This window comes from Cryptomeria japonica, chromosome 6 (assembly GCF_030272615.1).
Source record: "Cryptomeria japonica chromosome 6, Sugi_1.0, whole genome shotgun sequence".
Lineage (NCBI taxonomy): Eukaryota > Viridiplantae > Streptophyta > Pinopsida > Cupressales > Cupressaceae > Cryptomeria > Cryptomeria japonica.
In genome coordinates this window covers 457,791,505-457,803,540 of record NC_081410.1, presented here as the reverse complement: position 1 = coordinate 457,803,540, position 12,036 = coordinate 457,791,505, and positions in this window count along the sequence as shown.

The following is a 12,036-nucleotide window of genomic DNA, read 5'->3' as shown; positions in this document are numbered from 1 at the left end:
ACCTTGCAGGATTTTGAGAAAGTTCATTTCTGGGAATGCATATGAAGTGGAGTTACCAGATAGTCTGAGTATTTCACCTCTGTTTACCATTGTAGATCTTTATGAGTATCATGAACTAGAATTCAGTGAGGACAATATTGTAGACTTGGAGAAACAGTTACCCTTGAAGGAACCGAATCAGATTGAAGACATTTTGGACAGTAGGATTGGGTGTAGTACCCAGAGAAAATAATATAAGGAGTATCTTATGAAGTGGAAGGACAGACCAATTGAAGATTCATCTTGGATTTCTTAGGAAGAGGTAGACCACCTTGGTTTTCCTTTGACCTCAGCAAAGTGAGAGACTCACTTTTTCAACAACCTTTGATGCCTGATGCAGGAGCATCCTTGGTTCATAGAAATCTTGCATCAACCGAAAATATTTTCTTTTTGTTTTTCTTTTTGTGTGCAGTTTCAACATTTCTTTGTGTGTCCTAGATTTGGCTCACTTGAACCTGTGGACTTGGATTTTTCTAGAAGACTTGATCATCTTCCTTATTCCAAAACCATGGAGCATTTGGATCATTTTCCAACAAGTTATCACTACTGGTTTCAATGACAGTTTCCTATTATCGGTTGACAGTTGCCTGTTACCATTGGTGATCTACAAGATCACTTCCGTAGCTTGTGGCTCCCTGAGTGTTGATTCTAATGTTCCTTGGTGTGTGGCCGACCTTTTCCCTTGATCTACACTTCATCCTTTGGATTTTTTGGAGGAATCTCTTGGCGGAGGCCGACCTTATTGGTTTTTGCACGTTAGGTCTTGTTCTTCAGGTTTTGATCCCTCTTTTGGGCTGACCATATTCCCTTGGATCATATTAATAATTTTAATAGAGCATTAGAATCAAACCAAGAAGTTAGATGGATCATAGAAGATAGATCCTAAGATTTGAGGTCTCGATTGTGACTTGTTCAATATTTTGAGCATGTTTTAGCAAGCTTGTGAGCCGGTTTCTGTAACTCAGTTCTTACCAGTTGGTTGTAATCAATTTTCATGTTATAATTCAATCTTTTATGCATTGCCTCCATCATGTCCATGTGTTTCTATTGTGTTTACTCTTGCTGACTGATCTGGATTGATCTCTTTGAGGTCCCTCCTAATCGGTGACTGCTTCAAACTTTTGCTTTCCTTCCTTTTTATCAGTGCTAATGTTATTGATCCATTCCATAATGATTGTATTTTGACCCAATTTCTCTCTTGTGGTCGTCTGCTTTGGCCTTTTTCCCTTCTTCCCACTTGATGTAGCTTTCATATTAGTTCTAGAAGAAACCAATGTTTATTAGAGGGGGAATAGAGGCAAACCTTGTTCTTTTCTAAGATTTCTTAGAAGTTCCTTCTACTAAAGGTAAACCAAAAATCCTTAGACAATGAGAGACATATATTTTCATATACAACTTATCCATTCTCTTAGCATGATCTATCTCATCTCTCTTCTAGATCATCTTATTAAAATATCAGTAATTGTTCCAAATATTCCTTCTTTTTGATCAACTGACAACTGCAACACTTCAATACTCTTTTCAACTTCTTCTGTGAATATCTCATATAACAACTTTGGCACCAAGTAGTCTTTGGTTCAAGTGCTTCAATATAGTAGTAGTCCTTGCTGACTAGAAAGTTGATTTCATCTTTATACTTTCAAACCAATTCACTAGGAATCCTTTCTCTTTCTTGCATCTTATCTTGAATTTTTTTGAACCACCTTGAATTTATTGAAACTCCTAATATGCTATTTTATCTATACTTCTATAGGGCATAATTTGTCCCAAACTTTTCTCATAATTCTCAAAATATCATCATGAACATAATGCAAGATAGATTATCAGTGATCCATACCTAAATGGATATTTGGTTTCTTTGTCCTCTCCATAGTGTACAATATTTGTTTCCTTAGAAGCTCATAGAGATCGAACTTCTCTCATTTGACAACCCTTTAGAAAGCAACGTATATTACGGTGGTGGTGGTGGAACCCTCACAGTTCTAATAGTAGATTTTGTATGTGAAGATTTTTTTCACATAACACACACTCAGATCAGTGATATCCTCAATAATCATAACCCTTCTATCAAACTTCACACTGGTTAATTGAGTAATCATACCATTCTTTATTGCTTCCAGAATAGGAAGAGTGTCAGTGGAACACAACCCTATCAAAGCCCTAATCACATCCTTTGTGATTTTATGTGGTAGATCTAAAAACATTGTATCGCCATGGATCCATCTAAGGATGATTTGAATCCATGCATGCTCATAGCTAAAATCAAGAAAATATTTCCATATATTTAGTCCCATCTCTAGAATATGCTTGCATTATTGCTTGAAAATTGTTAGGTCTTCTTTCGTCAGTTGTTTTCATACATCATCTAATTTCACATGACGAACTTATATTAGGGTTGTATGAATATATACTGTAATATCCTCCATGCACACCACATCTAATGGCACTTTAAAAAATGCTCCGTGTGTTTCTATACAACTGCAAATGGATAAGGCTTGAATTTAATTCATGGTTTCAAAGAAGGATGAACGAGAATCGATGGAGCTATTTAAATATTGGGACATTCAAAATTTGAAAAAATTTGAAGGGCCTATGTTGAAAAAATTGCTTCTGACACTCTGAATCACCCCTGCAATCTTCCTGAGTAGCCCATTTTGAGGGGCAGTATATTCACACCATGTGATCTTCATGAGAAATAACTTTGGTATGTCATTTAACTCTTATCAGAGATGTCCTATGTCCGTTTGTAACTTCCCAAGATCATATTTGATGAGTTTTTGAATTCCTTGTTCAAGGGTCCTGAGATAGGTATGTTGTTTGCACACTATCAAACCCTTCAGAGTAGCCATTTTTAGAGAGTTCTATTTTGCTACCATTAGGTTGTCAAGACAAACCAATCATTCCTAGTAATTTTATACATTTCAGTGAGCCCATGTGTCAGTTCCTAGAGCCCCATGAATTTATTTTGATATTTTATCTAGGTCATATCCATTTGCAATTTTTTAATATTTGTGGCCAGAACAGTGTCAGATCTGCCAAAGTAGCCTCGCATCCTAATTTTTATTTCATGGTCTATTAACTTGCACACCAAAAGGAATGTTCCTAGTGATTCTCTATATATTCATCTACAACTTTGCTAGGTTGCAACACCCCAACACTTCATTAGATATTTTTTCAAAGCCAAAACCAAACTAACTTTATAGTGGTTTGAATCAACATTTCTAGAAAAGTTTAGAGAAGGCATGATTAGGTATTAATATTTTACACATATGATAGATCCAAGCTAAACCCATTTGCACACATACTCACCATATCCAAATGAAGTGATTCTCCCATTTGTGACCCCTAAAATTGAGGTTTTATATTTTTTCAAAGCAACAACTTGGTGGATTTTAAAAGGTTTCAGAATATGTAGTTTCAAAAGATGCTCGAGTAGGAAAATTTGAGCATTAAAATTTCTTATCTTGTGCATCACCATGTGGATATATTTGTAATTCTAGATTCTTCATATAACGTTTAGAGTGTGTGCCAGTTTCAAGGACTCAGGGAGATGATTTGATCCATTTTCAGAAGCAATTCTAGAGGCTACTTGAGTGGTTTTGGTTACATTGCAGAGACTTTAAATGTCAAATTAAATGACGATCCACTCAATTTTCAAATCTAGAATATTTCCAATCAGGACTTTAGAGCAATTTCAAGGGTTAGTTGTTCAAAAACTAAAGTTTTAGTTGGTCCCACTAGGGACCCGACTTAAATTCTCACATCATAAGATACATGGTTTCATTCCTCAAGTGTAAGGGCCAAAGGAGGAATCATTAAAGTCATTTTAACATATTAGAATTATTATGAAGGTAAAAGTTTAATTAAATCATTTTAGAAATGATTTAAATGCATATGATGTGGTGGGACTCGTGAGAAAGAGGTGAAGGGAAAATGAAATTATAGAATTTTCTAAAACTATTGTTCCTTCCATCCTACAAGACATAGGAGATAAATAGAAACATCATGTGGGTCCATGGAGGAAATATTTGGCTTTCCTTCTACCCCACATGGTCATTAAGGTAGTGCAAAAGGTAACACATGGATGTGGGGAAAGGAATGTTGTCCCCTCCATCCCGTGAGGGAAGTCAAGACACAAAAGTGAAGCCGCGGGAGCGCAAAGAGCTTCCTTTTTCATCATGCGAAGTAAAATTAGGGTTTCAGTTGTCATCAAATATTCTTGGCTTCTCTTTCATAGGCTATGTAATCTAAAAAATACTAGGAATCATTAACTAGATGATGAAGGAACAAAGCTATAGGATGAATACTGACGCATTAGACCCAAAAGCATGAAGAATCTATTACAAGCTAGGGTTGCCATTGCACCAAAAGATCAACTTGTCAATGCTCAATACAACCACTAGACTTATAGAATCCATAGGAGGCTGTTAAACCATGTCATGAATCCCCATGAGGGACTTTGGCCCATTGCCAACAATCCCCCTCCCATCATCACTCACCGCAGCCTGCATGATTCAAACATGTGAACAAGCTCTAATACCACTTGTTACAAGCTAGGGTTGTTGTTACACCAAAAGATCAACCTGTCAATGCCCAATACAATCAATAGACTTATAGAATCTACATGAGGCTGTTAAACCATGTCGTGAATCCTCGGGAGGGACGCTGGCCCACTGCCAACCTAATCGACCAAGTAAAATATAGAGGCACAATACCATTTTGGGGGTGCTTTTTTGTGCTTCGAGGAGGAATAAAATATGTTATCTATTGTTTGAACGAAATAGAAAGTGCCATGAGATTTTTGCAAAATCTATGTTTGTAGTGCACAAAGTAGTAAGAAATCACTCCAAGTGTGATGTTGATCACAAGATGTCTTAGTGAAATTATATGAGTTCCAACCATAAAAAATCTGAGAGATTGTGAATGGATTTAGGTGAGTAGCTGCATAAAAACAAGATTGGTGAAGTCTTTTATTGTTGCAAGGATAATCCATAGGTAATGTGGGAATGCTAATGTATAATGAACAAAAGCAATGCATAGTTGATGGTGTGAGAAATGAAAATCCCAAACCTCATCACCAAGGCATTATTCATGCTTGGAGAGATAGCGCAGTGTCATGTTTTCTTGATGCCTGTAGATCATAGAAAAGAGCATTCAAATTCAAATCTAAGATCATTGTGCACTAGTGATCTTAAAAAACATTTTGTAGAAGAAAATGCTAGGAGATGAAGTGCAGTGTTTGGTGCCCGTAGATCAAGCCGACAATTGTTTATATGGTGCACGAGTGTTGTCATTTGTTTCTTCACAAGTCTTCATCAAATTGGAGTAATTTACAATTTTTGACGTGATGATTTGGTCTAGGTACAACTATCAATTTTGCATTGATCTCCACTATTTTATCATAAGGCAATCATGGAGGGTAGATTGATTTGTGTATAAGGATATTTATGTAATGCACCCATTAGTATGCTAAGGGATGAATACGGTGGCTAGTTTTGCCAGTATGTGGAGCATTAGGTGTATAATGAAATAGTTGTAGAATGTGCACAAAAAGAATGCTTGAGAAAAATCTTAAATTTACTATTCTTCATTGGTACAAGAGCCAGATTGAAGCTTTCAAATCCTTTGAAAGAGAATGAAGAATTTTTTTTTGCAATTAATTCTTCAGATCCCAAGAGAAAAGATGTTGACAGTGAGCTCCAATAGGTTATCCTAGAAACGAGGTTGACATCCAATGATACATCAACAACCAACACCTCTTCATTGTCTTACAATATATAAAGTGAAGCTCCCAAGGTAACTAAGATCATTATTTGGTAAGAAGAATATTGAATATTTAGTGTTCATCATTGCAAGTTTCCAGTATGTGAACAATGCTCAATGATAGGTTGTGTCAATAAAATCAAATCAAAATACTTAATTACCCAAGAGAAGGAGAAATGCAAAAATTAGAATGAATATTGTAGAAGTATTCTAATGTGAAGAATGTCAGAAGTGAGTAAAGTTTTTTTACAAAGAGGAATAAAATTGGGGACGTAGTAGTAAAATCTTTCATTGTGGGTTAAATATTTTCACAAAAGGGTTTGAAGTGTTAAGGAAAATAAATATGAAAGGACTAAAGTGTTGCATTGAAATATTTTCTCTTGGCAAATATATGGTCATATGAGTTGAGCAATAAAAATTGTTTTATTATGGAACTTTCACTTCCATGATGTTTAGATGCTTTAAAAGCGGAAATCAAATATTTTCAGCTACAAACAAAATGAATTAAAATGAGAATAGAGACAAAAGCATTAGTAACTGTAAAAGAATGAAAATATATCATAAAATTAGAAAGAGAATGTGCAGAAAGTGATAGGATAGTCACAACCACTACAAAGGCAGATTACTATATTCAGACAAAGGTAAGTGCAAGTTACAAGCAAAGACAAAAGCAAGATACAAAAGATGGAATTTAGCTATAGGCGAAGGGCATGACACAAAAAAAGATAAATTTCTTTGTCACGACAAAGGTATGAGGCAAAATAAGATGTCTTCTATTGAAAGCAAGTGAAAGAAAAAGGTTTGAGATAGATGGAGTTGTTTTTAAATTACCAACTATCACAAGAAGGTTCTAGAAGTAGATGAAAGAATATTGATCAAGGGTAGGGATGAGAAGAGAAGATTCAGATTCAGATTTGAAGATCAATGACAAAAAGAGTGTCAAGTGTCATGTTCAAATGAATTTTAGGGCTTCTTCTTCTATGTATTAATTCCTCTCTTCTCCTCATTTTGAACAATTCTGATGTAATTTTCTGGAAGCAAGGCTTCCTTGTACAGGTCTAGAATTAGAGTACGTAGGAATATATTATCAACATGTAATGTTTCTACTATTTTAAAATAGTTTTCTACCAGAGTGCATGAAGATTTTATATGTTTTTTGAAGTTGTCTCTTGAATGTTTAAGCACTATTTTATGAGATAAGTGATCAAGGATCCTTTATTTGTCCTTGCAAATATTTGTATGGTGTTTGTATTGTTTTTTACTTTTCTTCAAGGAAGAGATTAAATTTCTTTTAATAGGTCAAAGAGATGGTGTTGTGTATGTGAATGATTAACAAGAATGGCTGCAACAAAACCATAATGGAAGACATTAATGCAAATCATTAGTATTATGAACTCAATGGTTTAGGTTTAATCTATTTGAGTAGAATATTTGCATGTTGTTAGTTGACTCTATTGACCTAAGGCCTGGCATTGGTTATGGATTTTATACCCAATTTTCAAAATTAGAAATAATCTCAAATTATCATTTCCTTTCTATTATAGGAGTAGTTTTAGTGTAGAAATCAGTCCCAATAGCCAAGTGAATGTTGAAAAGCCAAGATTATAGCCAAATTCAAAGTTTTTAGACCTTCCTTAGTGAAATTTCATTGGGAATATCTATTGTATTTTGCAATGTCAAAGTAAGAAATAAAGTAGGGTATTTAAACATTGTTAAAGGAGACCCACATTGGTTTTGTAGAGCCAAAAGTGTAAGAGATTCTAGTCTTGTGATTGAATCTTGTTCATTGGCCAAATCCAACCCCGAGCTTGAAAATAAGAAAGTGGATAATCCTTTAGGTTTTGGCAAATCTGTTGATTTGGGAACCAACATAAACAACAAATAGAACTGATAACACAAGATTGATAAATACCTTTGATCGTAACTGTCACTAGGGTTTGTACAAGAAATTGCATTTTTCATATCACAACTCTCAAATTTGTAAGATCACAAGTGATAAAAATGAATTTAAAAACATAATTTATCATTTTTCATCAAATACTTATGGTTTTTCATTGAAGTCTTGATAGAGATCACAAATACCTTTGTAAAACACCACAAATACTTAGAAATCTTTGGACATTTCTTCATAACATATACCATGCTGAAAAAAACCCAACATCCAAACTATAAGAGGGTTCTTAAGATCTTCAATAAAATCTCCCCCTCATATAATGCACTTAATCTAGTTTCTAGAGAGATCGTTTGCACCACCAAGAGGTACATACGCATCCTTTTCCTTACCTTCTACATTCTCATAAGATTTCTTCACAAATGTCTTTTTTGTCTTCTCCTTTATATCATCGACATCAATCTTCTTTTTTAGAGCAAAGGTATTGTTATTCTTTCCTCTGCAAAACCTATCAATGTGCCCTAATTTTTTGTAATTGTAACAAGTAGGACCTTGTTGTGGACCACTTCCATACCCTTCTGACATTAGATATGTACTCAAAAACCTTGTATCCATATTTTTTTCATGCATAATAATATCCATTGAAAGATTGAACATTTTTACCATTGTTTATATTCACATATCCATTCCACATCATTCTACTTCTGCATTCATTTACCCTATGTCCAAACTTATTGTAAGCATAACATTGACTATTAAATGGTTGATATTTGATCTGACTTCTAAATTCATTACCTTTATCTCCAAACTTAAGAAATGAAAAACATTTACCATTAAAAGATGGAGAATACCTAAATTGAATAGGAGTAGGCTTCTAGAAATTCTTCTTGTTCTAGACCAAAATGAAACTCTTTTGATCTTCATTAGTCTTCTCAAATTCATCCTTGACCTTTTCCTTTCCCTTGTCATCTTTGCTAGGAGTTTTATAACTCTCTCCTTTGTCAAAAATAAGACCAGCTTTGTCCTTAGATAGTTTTTGGAGGCTTACCATTTCATCAAGCAAATTACTACCATTTTTTAGCTTCAATTCTTGTCAATTTGTTCTTTTTCCTCTTTAAATTCCTTCCTCAAGATGACCAGATCTTCTTCAAGATTAGTGCATTCTCTAGACTTAATATGTAGTTTTTTTAATATTGTCAATGGTCTTCTTTCCTTCTTCAAGTTTTCTTTTTCAGATGAACAAGATGTTCTTTTTCTTTTTTGAACTTTTCTCAAGTTAGTCTCCCAGATTAGCAAGAGATAGTCTCAATTATCCTCCAAGATCTACTATTGCATTGATATCCCAACCTTATGCTTCCATAGCATCCAATTTTTTTATAGATTCAAACATTGTGTTCAAACCTTGGATCTACCTCAGCCGTTAGATTATTTATTGCTTTGATACCAATTGTTGAACACTTCTGAATGCTGAGAGAGGGGTAGTTAATCAACATATATTAAAATTTAACCACTCATTAATCATTCATTCCAATTATCATGTGTGCAGAAGTAAACAGTTGAGAACAAAAGAACAATCATACAAGAACACCTGTATTTTTATTTGTTAAACCCAATTTGGGAAAAACTATGCAAGAACTATCTCACTATATGAAAATTGAATACAAAATTTTAGGCTCTTGGCTAAGGAAGCACATTGTTCCTAATTTGGAGTTGAAAACTAGGGCATGCAACCTTAGGGAAAGATCTAATGGAATTGCAAAGTATTAAAGATTACTTCTTCAGGGCATTCTATACAATAGATTTGATTACAATGAATAGTTATTGCTAAACTCAAGAGATATGCATCCTCTGAAATGTTGATTATAGATCACTGTTCTAAACATCTGAAATTTCAATTTCATTACTTCTTATCTGCAATTGCATACCTTCTCTCTAACACAACACATCATACACAACTTCTTGTTCAAATCATGTGATCCTCCAAAAGTTCCCATCCCTTATATACCATCTGCAACAAAAAGATGCATCAATTTAGTTGGCCTAATTAGATGCAAAATGTAGTATAAATAGTTGGCCACAAAAACATTCCCCAAAGCAATGATGAAGGGAAATAAGACATGTGAAACATCATACCATATCAACACACATTCTTATCATGCCTAAATCATCACCTTCAACTTTGCACACTACCACATGAAATAAAAACACCCAATTTGAGTCTAGAAGATATAACCTGTAACACAACTAGACCAAACATATTCAAAATATGATATAGAACCCTACAAAACGTGTTGATGTGAAACATGTCATCTACATGACCAATAGTCAAACCATCACCAAATCAACTGTAGATCAAATAGGAACATGAAACTTGAGATAAAATATTCTCTTTCATCCACTAACATCATATTACAACTGCAAGTAGAGATGAATAAATTCAACACAAAGTGGACTAGAATAGTGAGCCCTGTTTCACAAACTATTTATCAAAGCAATCATACTTAGCAATAATATTTAGTGGACACCTGAATACTTCTTCAATTATTCTTAATATGCATGAGTTAAGAAGATATATCATATAGTCGTTGACATCAATCTTCATACACCAACATGAACACATAAGTAATCTTTTGATAGAACACCACATAGGAACTATTGGCAAGAGACACTATTCCAAAAGAGATTAGTGCTTGAGGATTGTTTAGGGGTTTTCATTGATAGAAACTCAAATAAGATGAGTCATCTGACATATACAAATTCACTTTACTAGAAGTATTGCTTAAGTCTTGAAGGTGGAACACAATGTTTGACAGAGTATGAGTACATTGAGAAGATCTTGATTTTTGGTGCACATTTTTGTTTGCGGTGGAAGAGATAGTTAATTTGATGGTTGGAGTTGATTTGTCTATAATCCTAGCTTTCAATGATTGATTCTTGTGCAAGTTTGATGATCCAGTATCTGGTGTTTCAGGAAGAACAAAATTATTTGGGTTATTGTTGTGTAGCATGTTATGTAGAATCTTCAGGATGATTTTGTTGATTGGTGTCATGTTTGAGGTTGTTGTGCTGACTTATTTCAATTGTATTATCAATTTGTTTTGGTCTGCATGAGCATTGGTAAATGGATTGAATCGACTTCTTGTTACATGTTTCATAGTTTGTGAATATGTATGAAGTCAACATGTTGGTGACCATATCAAGTGTTGTGGATATATAAGAAAGATCCATTTGAGCATTTTGGTGATTGATGTGAGTGTACTAAGATTGTATGAGTGTTGGTGCACAATTTCATGTGCACTATCTTTGGATTTATGCTCTAACATATGACAAAGAAGAGAAAAACATAGTAGTGTGGCAGAACAATGGAAGAAGACTTTATGTGCTTAACCAAAATTACATTTTGTCATTTGTAGATGCTATTCACCAGTTTAGACAATTACTTATCATTTGTACGATAGTGAGTCCTTTTAAGGTTGCAACCCTCTAATGTAATTGAGCAATGAGCTCTAGGTAGTGTGCCTGAATGCATGTGTATTCCCCTCATTAATATTATTATACTCCTAATCATGGTATTATAATAGTGTGGGTCTCAATCCCAATGTGGTTTTTCCCTTTCTGGGTTTCCACGTAAAAAAATTAGTGTTATGGTTTTGTGCTTGTGTGTGTTGAGTTTCTACTTTTTAATTTCATTCATTTGCATCTGGTGGTTTAAGAATCAGTTAAAGAAAGTTATAAATTGAAGAACACTGATTCACTCCCCCTATCAGTGTTTATTGATTCCAACAATTGGTATTAGAGCCTAGTTCCTTCAAGGAAGCCTAACATCTTGAGCAAGATCTAGGAGAGAGAATGAATGGACTCCGGTTTTCAAAAACAACTCACTGTGGCACTTGAAGATCTAGATACAACAAGAAATAAAGTATATAGTCTAAGAAGAAATTTGAGGGATGTTGAAGAATTTATTGAATCTTTGAAGGAAAAAGTGAACACAACAAGAGAAAAGAGAAAGGATCTTATGGACAAACTAAAGGAGAAAGAAGACCAAAGAATTGATGACCAATCCTTAAAACACAAGACAAATGAATGTGAAAAACTTGCTAGAGATAATGTGGTCTTGAAGAATGAAATGCAAGCCATTGTGATGAATCTGGCAAAGGAGATTGAAGACATGAAGAAGAATGAGGAAAGATTGACTCAGTCACTAAAGGATATATCTAATGATTTTTGCAAACTTAATCCTGAAAATGACTTGTTGAAGCTTGAATTAATACAATCCAAGAATAATGAGCAAGAGCTTGAAAGTCATATCATAATTCTAAGAGATGAACTTACCACTGCTAATG